This window comes from Vombatus ursinus, unplaced genomic scaffold (assembly GCF_900497805.2).
Source record: "Vombatus ursinus unplaced genomic scaffold, bare-nosed wombat genome assembly UNPS02014816.1, whole genome shotgun sequence".
Lineage (NCBI taxonomy): Eukaryota > Metazoa > Chordata > Mammalia > Diprotodontia > Vombatidae > Vombatus > Vombatus ursinus.
This window is the reverse complement of record NW_020954594.1, coordinates 26,721,351-26,736,607: the sequence shown is the minus strand read 5'-3', so window position 1 is coordinate 26,736,607 and position 15,257 is coordinate 26,721,351. Positions and strand designations below refer to the sequence as shown.

General features: G+C 37.0%; 1 protein-coding gene across 4 annotated transcripts in view; it reads right to left on the bottom strand.

Moving 5' to 3' along the window:
• NCKAP5 (NCK associated protein 5) overlaps positions 1 to 15,257 on the bottom strand; it is an 859,247-nt gene that overhangs the window by 533,961 nt on the left and 310,029 nt on the right. The window contains exon 1 of one of the 4 annotated variants that reach the window (XM_027835636.1): positions 455 to 623. The exons of the other annotated variants lie outside the window; for them this stretch is intronic. The gene's annotated coding sequence lies outside the window, so the exon portion shown is untranslated. Of the gene's footprint in view, positions 1 to 454; positions 624 to 15,257 lie in introns of those variants that run through there. 4 annotated transcript variants of the gene reach the window in all.

The window sequence follows — 15,257 nt, the reverse complement described above, 5'->3', positions numbered from 1 at the left end:
ACACACACACACACACACACACACACGGCCATCACGACCCTCAAATCCCTAAGGCAAAGACAGGGGACCTCAGGCCCTCTCTCAACTTCTCCCCCTTGCGTGGTAAGAGGGAAAGGAGTCTCGCACCAGTAGATGGAGTGCAGATGAGAAGATCTGGACGGTCTTAGACAGTGAGGGAAGGAGGAGAGACGAGAGAGGCAGGGAGGAGGGGAGGAAAAAGAGGAGGGAGGGGAGGGGACTCTGCAAAGAAAAGTGGGAACGAAAGGGATCAAGGGATGGGGGCAAGAGAGGACGCGGGGACCGGCGAGGAGGGGGCCTGGTAGAAAGGAGAGGAAGGCCACAGGCCAGAAGGGAGAGAAGGAAGGAAGATGGAGGGTTGGGGGACAGAGAGGAAAAGGGAGAGAGCCTTAGGTAGGATGAAGGAAGGTAGACGGACAAGGGTCTAGCTCCTTACCTGGCCTGTGCTGAAACATTTTGAAGCCGGGAGTGGAGTGGGGGAGCTTCCCAGCCGGGGGTAGACACTGTAATCCTATAAAGTCTGGGGAGGTGAGGCGCTGGCTGGAGAGCCTGGAGTTGCCAAACTTCCCATGTCCAGAGCGCACGGCCGCAAGCTGCAGGGGCGGTGGAGGAGGCGGAGGCGGCGGCGGCGGCGGCGGCGGCGGCGGCGGCAGCGGCAGCCTGAGCGAGCCCTGGCAGCAGCTGCCCAGCCTGGCTCGGCCCTAGACCCCCTCGCTCTCTCCGCCGCCACCGCAGACAGGGAAACCTCTCACTCTCTCTCGCTCCCTCTCGCCTCTTCCGCTTTGTTGTGCTTCACTGGCTCTTTTTTTTCCTCCCCCCCCCCCTCAGGCTGTGGGACGTTTAACATGTGTTTGGGGAGGGCCACTCGGCTTTGAGGTGCCACTTTCCTTGGGGAGGGGAGCTTAAAGAGCAGATCAAGAGAGCGCCCGGCTGGGGATGCTCTGTGTGTGATCCTGCTCTGTGACTCCGGCCCATTAATTCCCGCCCCCTACCCCCTTCCCCTCCCCTCCTGTCCCCAGCCCCACCATAAGAAACTGCTTAGGATCGGGGCTGTCAAATCCAGCCCATCTGCTGCAATCATAATCAGTCTCAATTGAATGGTTCTGACAAATCTGTGCCTGCAGCCGGAGTTAGAAAACCAGTATGAGATAGTAGCAAGGAGGAGGAGGAAGAGGAGGGAGGTGGGGGAGAGAGGAGAGGAGCTCAGGGAAAGGGTCTGTATGGGCTTCTATTGTCTGCTGTGAACTGAGGAACTGAAGGAGTAAGACAGGAATTGGGAGGGGAAGTAGAGTTTTCCTCTCTCTATTTCTGGTAGGAAAAATAAATACATCCTCCCAACCCTACCCCAAACCTTCAGTCTTGGTTGAACAGATCTCTGCTAATGAATGAAAGGAATGGTTGTCTTAATCTGATTATCAGTGTGTCTATCCTGTAGACTTCAGCAATCATTTGAAGTCCCATCCTTGGCAGGTAGGGGCTGAAAGGACTTTAGTTTTACTGCCCTCGAGTAAGCACCAATATGGGCTTGGAAATAATGCTCACAACAGGAAAATTAGGCATGTGATTGGAGAAGGTGTTTGGCCATTTGCCAACTGTTGGCATTCTTTTAGGGAACAAGGAATTTGCTTGTAGGAGAGAAAAGAGGAAGAATACCTGCTTACTATTATTGATGTCAGAGTCCTTCAGGGTATATCTTTTTATCTGCTAACAATGCTAGCTTGTTTATGTATTTATTTTAAATTCAATTAGCAAGCAATAAAAGCACATTTGAAACCAAATTTCCCCTTCTCAAACATGAAATGTTTTTATTGTAGATTAAATATTGTTCTATTTTTAAAGTAACATGGTCTAATCAACTACTATTATAACTTGCTTTTATATAACAAAATATTTCTCATATTCAAAGAATTGACTGAAAATTTAAAAATATAGTCAACAAGTATAATGGTTCTTTTAAAAACTGTACATCTTGGAGCTGGGAAGAATAGAACCAATGGAATCTTGGACTCTTGTGTATGTTTCTTTAAAGATGGTAAAAATAATATTCAATTATTGTGGATGGCAATCTATGCTAGTGAAATATTTTATTCAATAAAATATCAGTTGTTGAAAGCTGAAAGGGAAAATATTCTTGGGCATTCAACCAATTCATTCTTAGAGGTATATAAGTTCTGCAAAAATGCATTACACCATGAAGACTGAATAGAATTTTAAAACAGTGTTCAAATGACTCCTTTGCTTTATATGTGAAGAATATATGCAAGGCACATTAAGCTCTCACATATCTAGGCAGAACTGTTTCTTTTCCTTATTTTATAAGTCATTAGTGCTTAAAACAATGTCATGCACTCAATGGCTAATGACAACAGGAAGATATCATTGAGGAGTAGTGAGTAAAATTGCATACTTCTATCACAGTGGTAGGTGAGGGCAAAACAGAGATTAATTGTTCATTTCTCAAAAAATACCCAAGCACAGAACAGTTATATTACTCATTGTCAGATTTTTCTTTGTTTGACTAATGTTGTAGAAAGTTAAAGAAAGCTGGTTAAAAATAAATTCTTTGACCACTTTTTTTTCCACTTTGTCCCCCTTACACAGAAAGTATTCATTGAAAACTTTTCTAAAAACGTATACTTTAGTATTTTGATAAAGTAATGACTTGTAGATAGACACTGCAATCTGGTAGAAAGAGGGTCCTGTCAGGATAAGAAGCGCTTTTCAGTGTTCTATTATGAGCTACATGAGTATGATCAATTCACGTTAACCTCTCAGGGACTCAGTATTCCCATCTGTAAAAGGAGGAGAATAATACCAGACCTAGGGACAAATGTGGTTGACATAATATAATGTGATCATAGAAAGGTATATGATGCCCATAATACCCATTTTGAGATATATCTTCTCATGTACATGTACATCTGATATTCAGCATGACAGAGCAGATAGCTAGCTTTAGAGTGAGAAAAACCCTAATTAAAGACCTGAATATAAGGCCTGCCTCTATCAGATACTAACCTCATTGGTTATGTGACCATGAGCAAGTCATAAGCTCTCAGTGCTCTATAAAACCCTAAAACTGAGTTGCCAATTTGTATCAGTAGAGGGAGTTTCCACACTGGGAGATCTACTCTGAGGAAATCCCAGGTCCAAATCAATCCCCCCCACACACAAATATAAGTTGATATTATTTTAGAAGGCAAAAAGCACTACATAAAAGGAAAGCTAGTATTACTTTTAATCTACTTAGTGAAACTAGTCCTTCATGGGTTTTTAATCATATCATTTTTAGCTTATATCTTGAGATTCACCAATTGTTGTTGTTCAGTCATGTTTGACTCTTCATGACCCCATTTGGGGTTTTCTTGACAAAGATACTGGAGTGGTTTGCCATTTCCTTCTCCAGCTCATTTTACAGATGATAAAATTGAAGCAAACAGGGTTAAGTGACTTATGTAGGGTCACATAGCTAATAAGTGTTTGAGGTCAGATTTGAACACAGGAAGATGAGTCTTCCTAACTCCAGGACTGGCTTTCTATTCACTGTGCCACCTAGCTGCCTTAAAAAAATCACCAATAGAGGCTATAGAAATGTTTGAGGATAAAGGGGACAGAGTGAAGTAAATTTGTATAGTGAGATGTAAAAGGTGTTTTTTTACACTTATAATACTGTAAGGCAAACTTTTTGAGGGGAAAAAAATAGACATATCTGATCCTGGGAGACACTGTTGGTATTAGTTTTACTAACATTATCAATATACCAAAACTTCATACACTAATATTTATTTCTATTAAAACAAATAATATATTGTAAGAACATTCAGGAAAATAACAAACCAGTGACCAAGGAGAAGAAATACATTATGTTATCCATTTTACACTATTGCTTTTCAAGTTTGGAAGAACCGTTTCACAGTTAAATTATCCATGAATGGTCTTTTTATTGATAAGATAACATCAACATGAATTCATCAAGGGCTGTATATATTTCAGGAACTATGTGAGACACTGACAATATGAAAACAAAAGTGAAAATAGTCCATGACCTGAAGGAGCTTACAATCTGTCCAGCCATGAAAATGTGTGTGTATATAGATGTATGCAAAAAAAAAAAAAAAGATAAAGAACAAATACAAGATGATTTGGGGGAGGGCACTAACATCTGGACAGATCAGGGCAGTTGAAGGTGGGGCTTAAACTCATCCTTGAAGAGAATTAGGAATTATGAGAGACAGGTTAGGAGGGATTGCCAGTTCAAAGAACTGGAGGCTAGAGATGGAGTATGGTTTGCATAGAATATAATGTGCAACAAGGTTGAGGTTGAGAAGGCTTTAAATGCTTTAAGGGAGTTTGAAAGAAGAGTAGTTTGCAGTTTGGGGGTAATCACAAAAGAGGAAGTCAAGGAAGCTATCTATACAGAATTGCTATCAATAGATTAAGTAAATGATAGCAGAGAAAAAGGTGGGGTCATTCTGGGTATTCATCTGCTGCAAGATAGTAGAAAAATAAGCACAGGGAAGGAACATTTTTTTTTTCCTCTTAAATCTGAGATTAGAGACAATTTAAATCTCTGGGATCATTAAATCTCTTAGTTACTAAGGAAGCGAAGTTAGCAAGAAAAAACTCTTTGTGACATTGCAGTAAGAATCCAATAGTGAAAAGCTGGTTGAAACTAAACTATAGGTCATTAAAGACATAATTAAAGGTGAGAGCATAAATGTAGGGCTTGTACAATTAAATTCAGGAAAAGTAAGCAAAAAGTGAAAGAATGTGGCTAGTAAGCCAGTCTGGAGTGTTACAGACATTGATATGAAGAAGCAACTGTTTCTATTTGCTGAAGAGTTTTTTTTAGTGTAAATGACATCATCTTAGTACCTTAAAGGTGGCTACTATTCATTTATTTCTAACTCTTTTACAAAAGAAGTCAAAATTTACTCCTTCCAATAGGATTCTCCTAAAGCCCTCTTTAGGAGAATCCTATTGGAAGGAGTAAATTTGTAACAGTGGGGCTGTTAAAGACTTATAATTCAAGAGTTCTGTGTCTCATTTCAATTCATGATATATTTCTCCTTCCCTTGCTTCAAGGCTTATCTAAGCTGTCAGGTTTGACTCTTAAGCCCCAGGAGACTAGAACAATACTTTGCACATAATGCCATGTATTATGGGGGCTAAATACTTATGCTATAGGGAAATGAGTTCATAGTAAAATATTATTACATGATCGATACCCCTTGCTTTGAGTATACATTTCAGATTCAACTCATATTATTTTCTAGTATAGTATACTTTCACCATTAAACTGACCTCAAGAGACTATATTCTAGCAAAGACTATCTTATTGTGAGATCTTTGTGGTACTTCACTAATTAAACCGTTTGGCTACCATGCCAAATAATCCCATCTTTTACTGATTTCTGCTCTAAAGAATTAAAGTTATATGCCAATGTATTTTCTACATCTCTGCAGTGAAGATGTAGCAGTCTATTATTTTATTATCACATTTCATTCATTCATAAAATTACTATTTATTGGGCACCTGCAAGGCAGCACAAGCTATTGTAATGGGGCTAGAAAATGAATTATGAAGGGACACAATCCTAGCTATGCTATTTACTCAGCAGTATTGACTTAATGATGAATGAAAGTAGTTCATTGCATCTAAATATTCTTTTTTTTAGCAGACTAAATTCTTTGAATTTGTTCTCCAATCTCATGCCCCAAGGAGATGGTATTTTAATTTGAACACAGATGAAACTAAGAGGAGAAAATAAGGTATATTCTCTTTGGTAGTCAAATGGCACAATGGAGAGAATGAATATAGGTCTTGAAGTCAGGAAGTCCTGTTGATGGGGTTAGGATCTGGACCCCAGAAAGGAAAAACCCTGGACTTTCCCACATGGCCAAATCTCTGGCGGCCCCTGAGGCTATAATCCCATCAACTGGCCTTTCATTGTGGCTACACCCAATCGCCCCTCCATTGTTTTACCTCCCTATGGCCCCTGGCCATTTCCCACACTTAATCCTAGCTAGGCTCCATTGTCCAGGTCCCAGGAGTTCTGTTCACCCCAGTTTACTGGCCAGTCCCATCCAGATCTCCTTAGACCCCTCCTCCAGTCACCCCAAACTACTTGGCCACTCCTAGATCCCTCCCACAGTCTTCCTGTATATAAGGTCCATCTCATCTCCATTAAGATGCTCAGATTCTTAAAATCTAGCCACTGCTTAGATTCTTATAATTTAAACACTGCTTACCCATGTTCAGACTCCTTAAGAGTCTGCCCAATATGACGGATGTTCTAATAAACCTTGTCTTTGGCTGAAAGAAGGCCTGGGTCGAATTCTTTTGGGCAGACCCGCATGTTGTGATTTTGGGGTCCCAGCCCCCCTGAACCCCTGAACCGCATTACTGTGTTCAAATTTTATTTCAGGTAATTACTAGCTGTGTAACCCTGGGCAAGTCACTCAACTTCTCTATGCCTTAGTTTTCTTATCTGTAAAATGGAGATGATTAACTGTACCACATCATTGTTGTGAGAATCAAGTGAGTTAACATATGTAAAGCATTTTGTAAATATTATTGTTGTTGTTGTTATACACAATACCATTATGTTTATTTTACCAATGCGAAAATCCCTCCATATTATTTTTCTCTTACTTCTCTTACCATGCTTTCCCATTCTACCTTTTCTTATAGTTATTTCTGTATAGTATGTCATATCCCTCTGATTAGACCATAAACTATACATTGGAACAGAGACAATATCCCTGTGTCTTATACTTCCCTAGTGGGTTTCTCAACAAGCAGTTGACAGTAAATATCTGTTGATTGAATTGATTGAATGAATTTGAGAAAGGGGTAAGAGAAAGAGAGAGAAAGAGACAGAGACAGAGACACAGAGAGAGAGATCCAGTGTCAACTAAAACCACAAGAAATCACTTGTATAGCTAAAAATTGTCATCCAACTTTCTTTCAGGGGCTCTTTTTGCAAAAGTTATCTGCTTCTGAATCTCAGGTTCTTTCCCAGGTATAAGCAGTGTTGCTTTTAAAGCCTGTGAAATCACACAGAATGTGTCTGCCACCTGACCATCAAATTCTACCCCAACATTCCATCAGATATTAGAAATACAGGACTTGAAAAACAACAGACAAAGTTTGGAAAACCTTAGGCTAGACCACACCACCTCCTAAAATTCTAGTAATAGATGAAATACATACATTTAAAAACTATTAACAATTAAAAGGTTGAATAACATTTTGCAACAAACTATTCTATTAATGAATTAGAATGAATTCAGGTTCTGATGGTATATAATATATATGGCTAATGAAGTAGTGAATATTCTATTCTTAACATAAAGAATGCAGGATATTCTGCTAATTAACTTAAAAAATTTAACTGAAATTGCCTTTTTTATAAGAAGCAATAACTGCAACCAAAATTATTTTCTGATCATTAAAAAAGCAGTACTCCTGATGAATAATTTTTTTAAAAGCTATCTAATTTGAGAATACTAGAATTATAGTCTCTTGATTTATTCTGCATAAGATCAAGTGAAGACTACCAGAATTGACCATCTATTTTCCATATTTCATGTATTCATAGATTCAAAAAGAAATCATTTCCCCATAATTTAAACATTTTATTTTTATGTGCATCAAGTTTATAGCCTATCCTTTATAGGGTATTCTTTAAAAAAAAAACACTAACAAATAAAGTCAGCCCACACCTTTAATATAAGACACAAGATATTACATATAAAGGAATGTATTTGAGACATTCAGTTATGTATACACACATATATGTACATGCACGCATATGTAGGCTCTTTAGTTTCAAGAGTCAGTTTGGGTTGGGAGTTAGATTTTCTTCAAGAGAAAAAATGATCAAACCACCTCCACTTAAAGGCAGAATCAAATATGCTAATACTATTGTTGAAATACTGCTTAACACAATAAGAATAATAACAGCTGACAGGTTCATAGCATTTTGTCTATGTTAAAATTCAATACCATAAAGTGATATCAACTTTTTTAAGTCCAGTGAAATGTCAAGGCATTGACAAATTTCAGAAAATTCTTTCAAGATAAAAAAGGGGTAGATCATTCTTAATGTGGATTATGAAAAAAAAATTCATACTTAGTAAAAAGTAATTCAAACTCTACCAAAATATGATGGACTTGAAACTGTTAGACCTTTTGAGAAAGAAATAAGAGTAATTATAGATAATTTCTTGAAAAAGTAAGCCCATTGTATTTCTACAATCAAAAAGACTAATAAAATACTAGAGTAATGGAAATAAAACAGCAAATTTTATCTTATCCAATAAAATCATAGTGCTTCCATTTCCAGTTGTGTTCACCTCAAAAAAGAAATAAAGTAGGTAAAGATTTACAAAGGACAAGCAAATTGACGAATGGAATCAGGAGAGGATATCATTTGAGTGGATAATTGAGATATTTGAATAGTTTATCTAAAACATAGGTTAATAATGTGGAGCATGTAAAATTATTAAATATTATGATAACTATATTTCAACATAATTGGCTTCATTTATAATTGTATGCATTTTATTTTATGCATTCGGAGTATTCTGAGGAGTGGAGTCCAAAGGCATCACCAGATTTCCAAAGGAGGTAATGACAAACAAAGGTTAAGAATCACTGGGCTAGAAAAACTAAAATGAAGGGATTATTGATATTTTCAAAATCACAAAAAAAACTACAAAAAAATAAGTAAATTCCAGAATACTTCAATGGAGGCCATTCCTTGAAGACTGAGAGAATTTAGGACTAAGAAAAGAAGAGGCCATTGCTTAGGGTGAATAGGAATCTTGTGGAACACTTAAGAATTGCCCAAGAGGTGACAACACTCTACAAATAAACTAAAAATGGCTTGATTTTTAAATCAATGGACCAAAATGGTGACTAGAGGAAATATGTGTTTTGGGATAAATCACTAGCCTTTGAAATTGACCTCAAAGAGCACTCTCAATTGCTTCTACAACACATCAATGGATAATTCTGTCAGGCCTATGGGTCTGCTCCTGTGGGAAAATTCTTAGCTTCTTACATAGCATTGTGGAAAACAGACATGACCTGGAATGATCCTCCATTCCCAAAGCACAACACATTGGAAACTATGAGAAAGGAGTAGAGTTCATATAGAGTAAGAACAAGAACTAAGAAACTGACCAGCTCCCCACCAAAAGTCCAATCAGGATGATTATTTCTCAAGTATCAAAATGTCCCTTCCTGTTTCTAAACAGAAACAGAAGTGATGCTTCCAGTTTTGTATCTCAGCAGAAGGAACTAAGACTTTGAAATCCCATGAGAAAGTTTGCATAAGAATTTATTCAGGCTTTGTACTTAGGGTTGTTCAGATGAGAGTCAGGAAAGCTTCCAGACACCATGAACCTCTGAACTTTTTGTGGTTTGTTTATCAATATATATACAAACATTTCAGAATTGTATTAGCATACTTCCTTGTAACATATCTGAACAGCTTGAGCAGTTTCACCAGAGACACATTATAGGCAATGAGCCTAGATGCCTGCTTTTTGGGCCAAACTCTTACACCCTTTTATCCACTCCCAAATTTCTAGAATCCACTGTCATAAATGGTAACCTAACTTCTAAGAAGATCATTCTAGCCCCTCGTCACCTAGTCACTTTCTTCCTCAGAGTATCACCCTGTTAAAGTGTGATTGAATTTCTTCCTTTAATCTCTGAGAATGTCAGCACAAGTCTTCACAGGGCTAATATGCAGGGCGTGGATCTCTGATAATGGGGCTTGCTAATTAATTCACTCCATTATCACAGCCATTTGACAAGAATAATAATCTAAACTGTATGGTGAAGTGATCACCCATATGACAAAGATATATATGAACTTTATATATAATTATTTTTCTACTGTTTTCACAAGTTTAAAGTAATTTTCAAATATTACCTTTGAAATTATGTAGAGTAAGATAGTAGCTGCACTTCAATTCTTTCTAGAAATAGATCTTCTGCCCTTATAATGGCTTTCCACTGAGTCAGAAAAAATAAACATGTAAAATGTTTTTATAATATTGTAGACACTAGTTTTTTTTAAAGCTTTTCTTGGCTCACCAAATTAAATGATCCACAAGATGAAGGACAAATCATCTTCAAAAGGTAAAACCCCCTTTTCTATAAAATGGAAAATCATTCAATAAAGTCACAATGTAGCTGAAAATACAAAAATCTCCATGTGAGTAACAGTAAACCAATTGATCAGGACAGCAAGGATATCTGTCCCTAGTAAGAATCACCTACTCTAGATAAATTTATCCCCTTAATATTCTTCCCCTTTCTGGAAATACTGTCATTTTTTTTGTGTCACTATTGTTTACCCTTCCTGCTCTAGCCACATCCTTTGACTTTAGCATGTTAAGTTAAATTAACTTTTACTCATTTTCGGTGATAATGTAGAAGTCATCCCTTTCTTCCTTTTGGGGCTAAATTGTTTCTCAAGTAGAATAACATAAGCTTGCACCAACACCAGGAATGATCTAATTCACTTGTAATTATAAATTCCACTATGACCTCTTAATTATAAATAAAGTCTGGACACTAGGGATACAGCAGATCTGAAACAGTATACTGCTGGCAAAAAAAGAATTCACTGGGGGCAGGGAAGGGTGGGGTACATTTCTAAATTTAAAACACTCCTTGCCCTTTCTTGAAATAATGATTTATATACACTGTGTACACAAAAGGGTTATTGGATATGGATGATATAATGATGGAATTTCAGGTATTTTTGCCTAAAGATTAGTAATACTTGCTACCAAAAATTTGGATTTGGAGTGTAAGAGAAATTTAAAATAAGAATAATAGATCTTTCTTATGGTTATTCTTGTCATAGAATAGTATCACAACTAGGTTTACTATAAACATATACACATATACACACATACATACAATCTATTCTATATAATGCATAAACTCTGTGTTCTATACAGTATAACATATAATTATTATAATTTAAACTAATATATGACATTTTATAATATTACCTATAATATATGCATATATCACATACATATGTGTGTGGATGTGTATATTTATATATACACATATACATATATAGTTACATGCGTGTGTATTCAGTATAAAGACTTACATTTAATAAAAGTATAGAAGAGGTGTCTAGACATGGGTACCTAGCATAGTGATGATTTTAGAAACCATGTCAAATAAAGTATAGTTCAAGGAAGTAGACATATTTAGACTAGAGAAGAAAACACTAAAGAAGGACGTGGTCTTCAAGTGTTGGAAACTTTTAATTGGAAATGACCTTGGCAGTTATCTAGTTCAAAGTTCTATCTAACACAAGAATTTGTTGTGGTATATGTAGTTTTTGTACAAGGAGGAAAAGGAGGAGGAGGAGTAAGAGTAGGAGGAGGAGGAGTAATGGTGGTGGTGGTAAAGGTAGTGGTAGTGGTAGTGGTAGTAGTGGTAGTGGTAGTGGTGGTGGTGGTGGTGGTGGTGGTGGTAGTGGTAGTGGTGGTAGTGGTGGTGGTGGTGGTGGTGGTGGTGGTATAGGTAATGGTAGTGATAGTGGTGGTAGTAATATTGGTGGTGGTAGTGGTAGTGGTGGTGGTGGTGGTGGTGGTAGTGGTGATGACAGTGGTAGTGGTAATCATTACTAGCATTTCTATGGTATTTAGAAGTTTGCAAACTGATCATTAGTAGATGGCCTTTGAGCCTCCACTTGTAACAGTCACAGTATATACTATATAAAATTATATAATTATCAGGAAACTCAGAGGCAATCTAGTTCAATCTTTATTATTTTTTTTTGTTTTTTGTTTTGAGGCAATTGGGGTTAAGTGACTTTCTCAGGGTCACACAGCTAGTAAGAGTCAAGTGTTTGGTCTGAGGCCAGATTTGAACTCAGGTCCTCCTGAATTCAGGGCTGGTGCTCTATCCACTGTGCCACCTAACTGTCCCTCAATCTTTATTCAAATCAAGAATCATATCTTCATGTCATTTTGAATCATCTAGACCTCTAGACATACAAGTCATCATTTCATTGTTGGATATTTCTAATCAATCAAAATCATTCAAAAAGATAAACATCCTTTGTTAGTTCTACCTAGCTATCCTAGTTCTGCCTTTTGAAACAATGTGGAAAAGTAATTTCATTCTTACACAGAGAAGTATTTCTAATATTCAAGGGTGCATTAACTTAAGTAAAATTACATTTTATTTTAACATATCATTTACTACTAAAGTATTAATTCAGGTATCATGTAAGGGCATGGAGACAAAAAACTATCCAAATAAAACATAAACTAGGGTGTCCTGTTAAAGGAATTTCAACACAGTCCTAGTGATAAACTTTCTGATGCCTGAGACCCAGACTTGCTAAATGCGTAGAGATTCATCAACAGAAAGTTGGAAACCACATAATGATTTGGGGAAAAACACTTCAACTCATGAAATGGACAAAAATTAAAAAAAAAGGTGGACAGGTGTTTTGTTTGTTCTCCATGCGGATGCAAATATAGGTATTGGCAGAATTGGTTTCATTTTGAGCTCAAGAGCAACAGAAAATATAATCTCATGTCATACTTGGTCATTTTGCCTTGGAATGGTGATGATAAGAATAATCAAACAGAAGAAAATACTAAGAGAATCTTAAAGGCATCACAGAAAGTGAAGTAGAGAAATTGTATTATGAACTTGATAAAATACTTTAAGTTAAATTAGGCATACTTAATTTAATTACGTATACCATGAGTATACTTAGGGACACTAACAAAAAGTTGGCACAAAGAAGGATGATGAAAATTTTGTTAGAAAATATGGTTCAGGATCCAAGAATATATGCTACAAAAGGCTGGCTATTCCTCAGAAGCCCTATATTTGTGGACATCATGAATACTTTCTTCAAGAAATGGGAAATCATAAAAAAAAATCAAATAACATAATAAAACAGGAAATAACTGGTCACAGAAAAAGCTTTTATTTCAGAATAAGCACTCTATGTGCATGCAGCCCATTAATTGATTAAAACAAAGGTCAAAGTAAATTGGAAATAAGAAGCAAGGTTAAATATAATAAGATATCATTATAGCAGCTTCAAGCTAACCTGCTTAAACAAAATATTGACTGAAAAAATGGAAATGGACAAAAGTAAATGCAATGGTTTTAAGTATCGCTATTTGCATGAGAATTTTATTGCTAAATAATTGCTTCAACAAGGAGGTCAAAAGAAACTAGGCACTGACATTATGAGCAAGCACTTATTATTTTTTGTAAAGTTGAGAGTCATGGAAACCAAGGGTAAGCTCAGTATGAAGTCATTTAATAAGAAGTGGTAGTATGATGATGGAAGATATAGATAGACAGATGATAGGTAAATGATAGATGAAAATACATTGATATAGCTGTACTTATTAATGTATATCAATATATGCCTCTGTTGGCCTACAGTCTTACTCGTTATCTTTCTTCTCAAGCCTTCCATCACGCTCACCTTCCATTTTACTGTAGAGGGCAACACCACCATCCTCTTAGACTCTCAGGCTTGAAACCTAGGAGTCATCCTTGATTTCTCATTATCTATAATCTTCTATATCCAATCTGTTGCCAAGGCCTTTTGATTTTATCCTTCAACATCCCACTTCTCTCCTCTGACACTGCCACCACTCCACTACAGGCCCTCACCATCTGAAACCAGGTGATGTAGCTTGCTGGTAGGTCTGTTAGCCTCAAGTCTCTCCTTTTTCCAACCCATCCTCCATTCAGCCACTAACATGATTTTCCTAATGTGAGGATCCCAGTCATGTCACCCTCCTACTCAGTAAACCCCAGGATCAAATGCACATACAAAATACTTTGTTTATTACTCAAAGTTCTTTATAATCTAGCTCCATGCTGTCTTTCCAATCTTCTTACACTATACTCCCTGACACTTACTCTTCAATCCTGTGACACTAGCCTCCTGTCTGTTCCATGAACAAGACATTCCATCTTTCAGCTCCAGGCATTTTCTCTGGCTGTATCCCATAGCTAGAATGCTGTCTCCCCTTCACTCCAACTACTGACCTCCTTGACTTTCCAACTAAAATCCCACATTATATAGGAAACGTTCTGCAAGGCTTCTTAATTCCTGTGCCTTCCTTCCATTAATTATTTCCTGTTTATCCTATACATAGCTTGCATTGTATATGTTTATTTTCATGTTGTTTCCCCCATTAGATTGTAATCTCTTTGAGGGGAGGGACTGTCTTTTTCCTTTTTTTTATTGTATCCCCCACACTTAGTACAGTGCCTGGCATGTAGTAGACACTTAACTCCATTAACTGGGATGTTTTATGTGGATAGTAAGCTAGGCCTCAAATTGAGTAGTAGGAAGACATTAAGCCAGGCTGCATTTGAGAAACCATTGTTCTCTAAATACCACTACAGAAGCCTATCTCATACAAAAATACAAATAATCTTTTTTTGTTACTACATGATGTAAATTATGTAACACTATAGTTTCTGGAGAATATTATAAGTAGCCTCAAAGAGGATGGAAAAAATGCACGTTAGGCTTAAGCAAGATCCAATATGTTATTCAATATAATTTTCATGCATGAAGCAGTATACGATATGTATTATGATTACGGATGAACAGAAAAGGAGTTAGGCCATATATATAATGAAAATGAAGGTGAATAGATAGAAATTAGTAACACTTTCAAAAGTTACAAAAAGAGCAAGAGATAGATGATAGACATACAGACATATAGATAGATCATTTATTAAGGATTTACTATGTGCCAGTAGTTTTGCTAAGTGTTGGCAATAAATCCAAGCAAGTGAAAACAGGCCCTGACCTCAAAGGGCTTACATTCTAAAGGGGAAAAACAATACATAATATGGAGCTAGAAAATTGAGAGGGGGAGGAGAGGAACAAATACCTAGGGGAATATCACAGAAATGCCCTGATCATATGCTGTGGAAGCATGGATCTGAGCAAGTTAAGTTCAGAACAGGCTTGTCAGAGTCCAGTGAACTTCCAAGGGTAGAGCTTAACATTTCAGAGGTGGAGAGGAGTCCAAGTGGACACTGCATAGCATAGAGATGGCTAGGAAGATGCCAAAAAGAAGACCTTCATTTTATTGAGAACAGGAAGGCCTTCATTTTATGGAAAATTTATGGAAAACATGGGCACAACTTTTATTGCATAAAGCAGCATGAAGAATTTGCAAGGTCC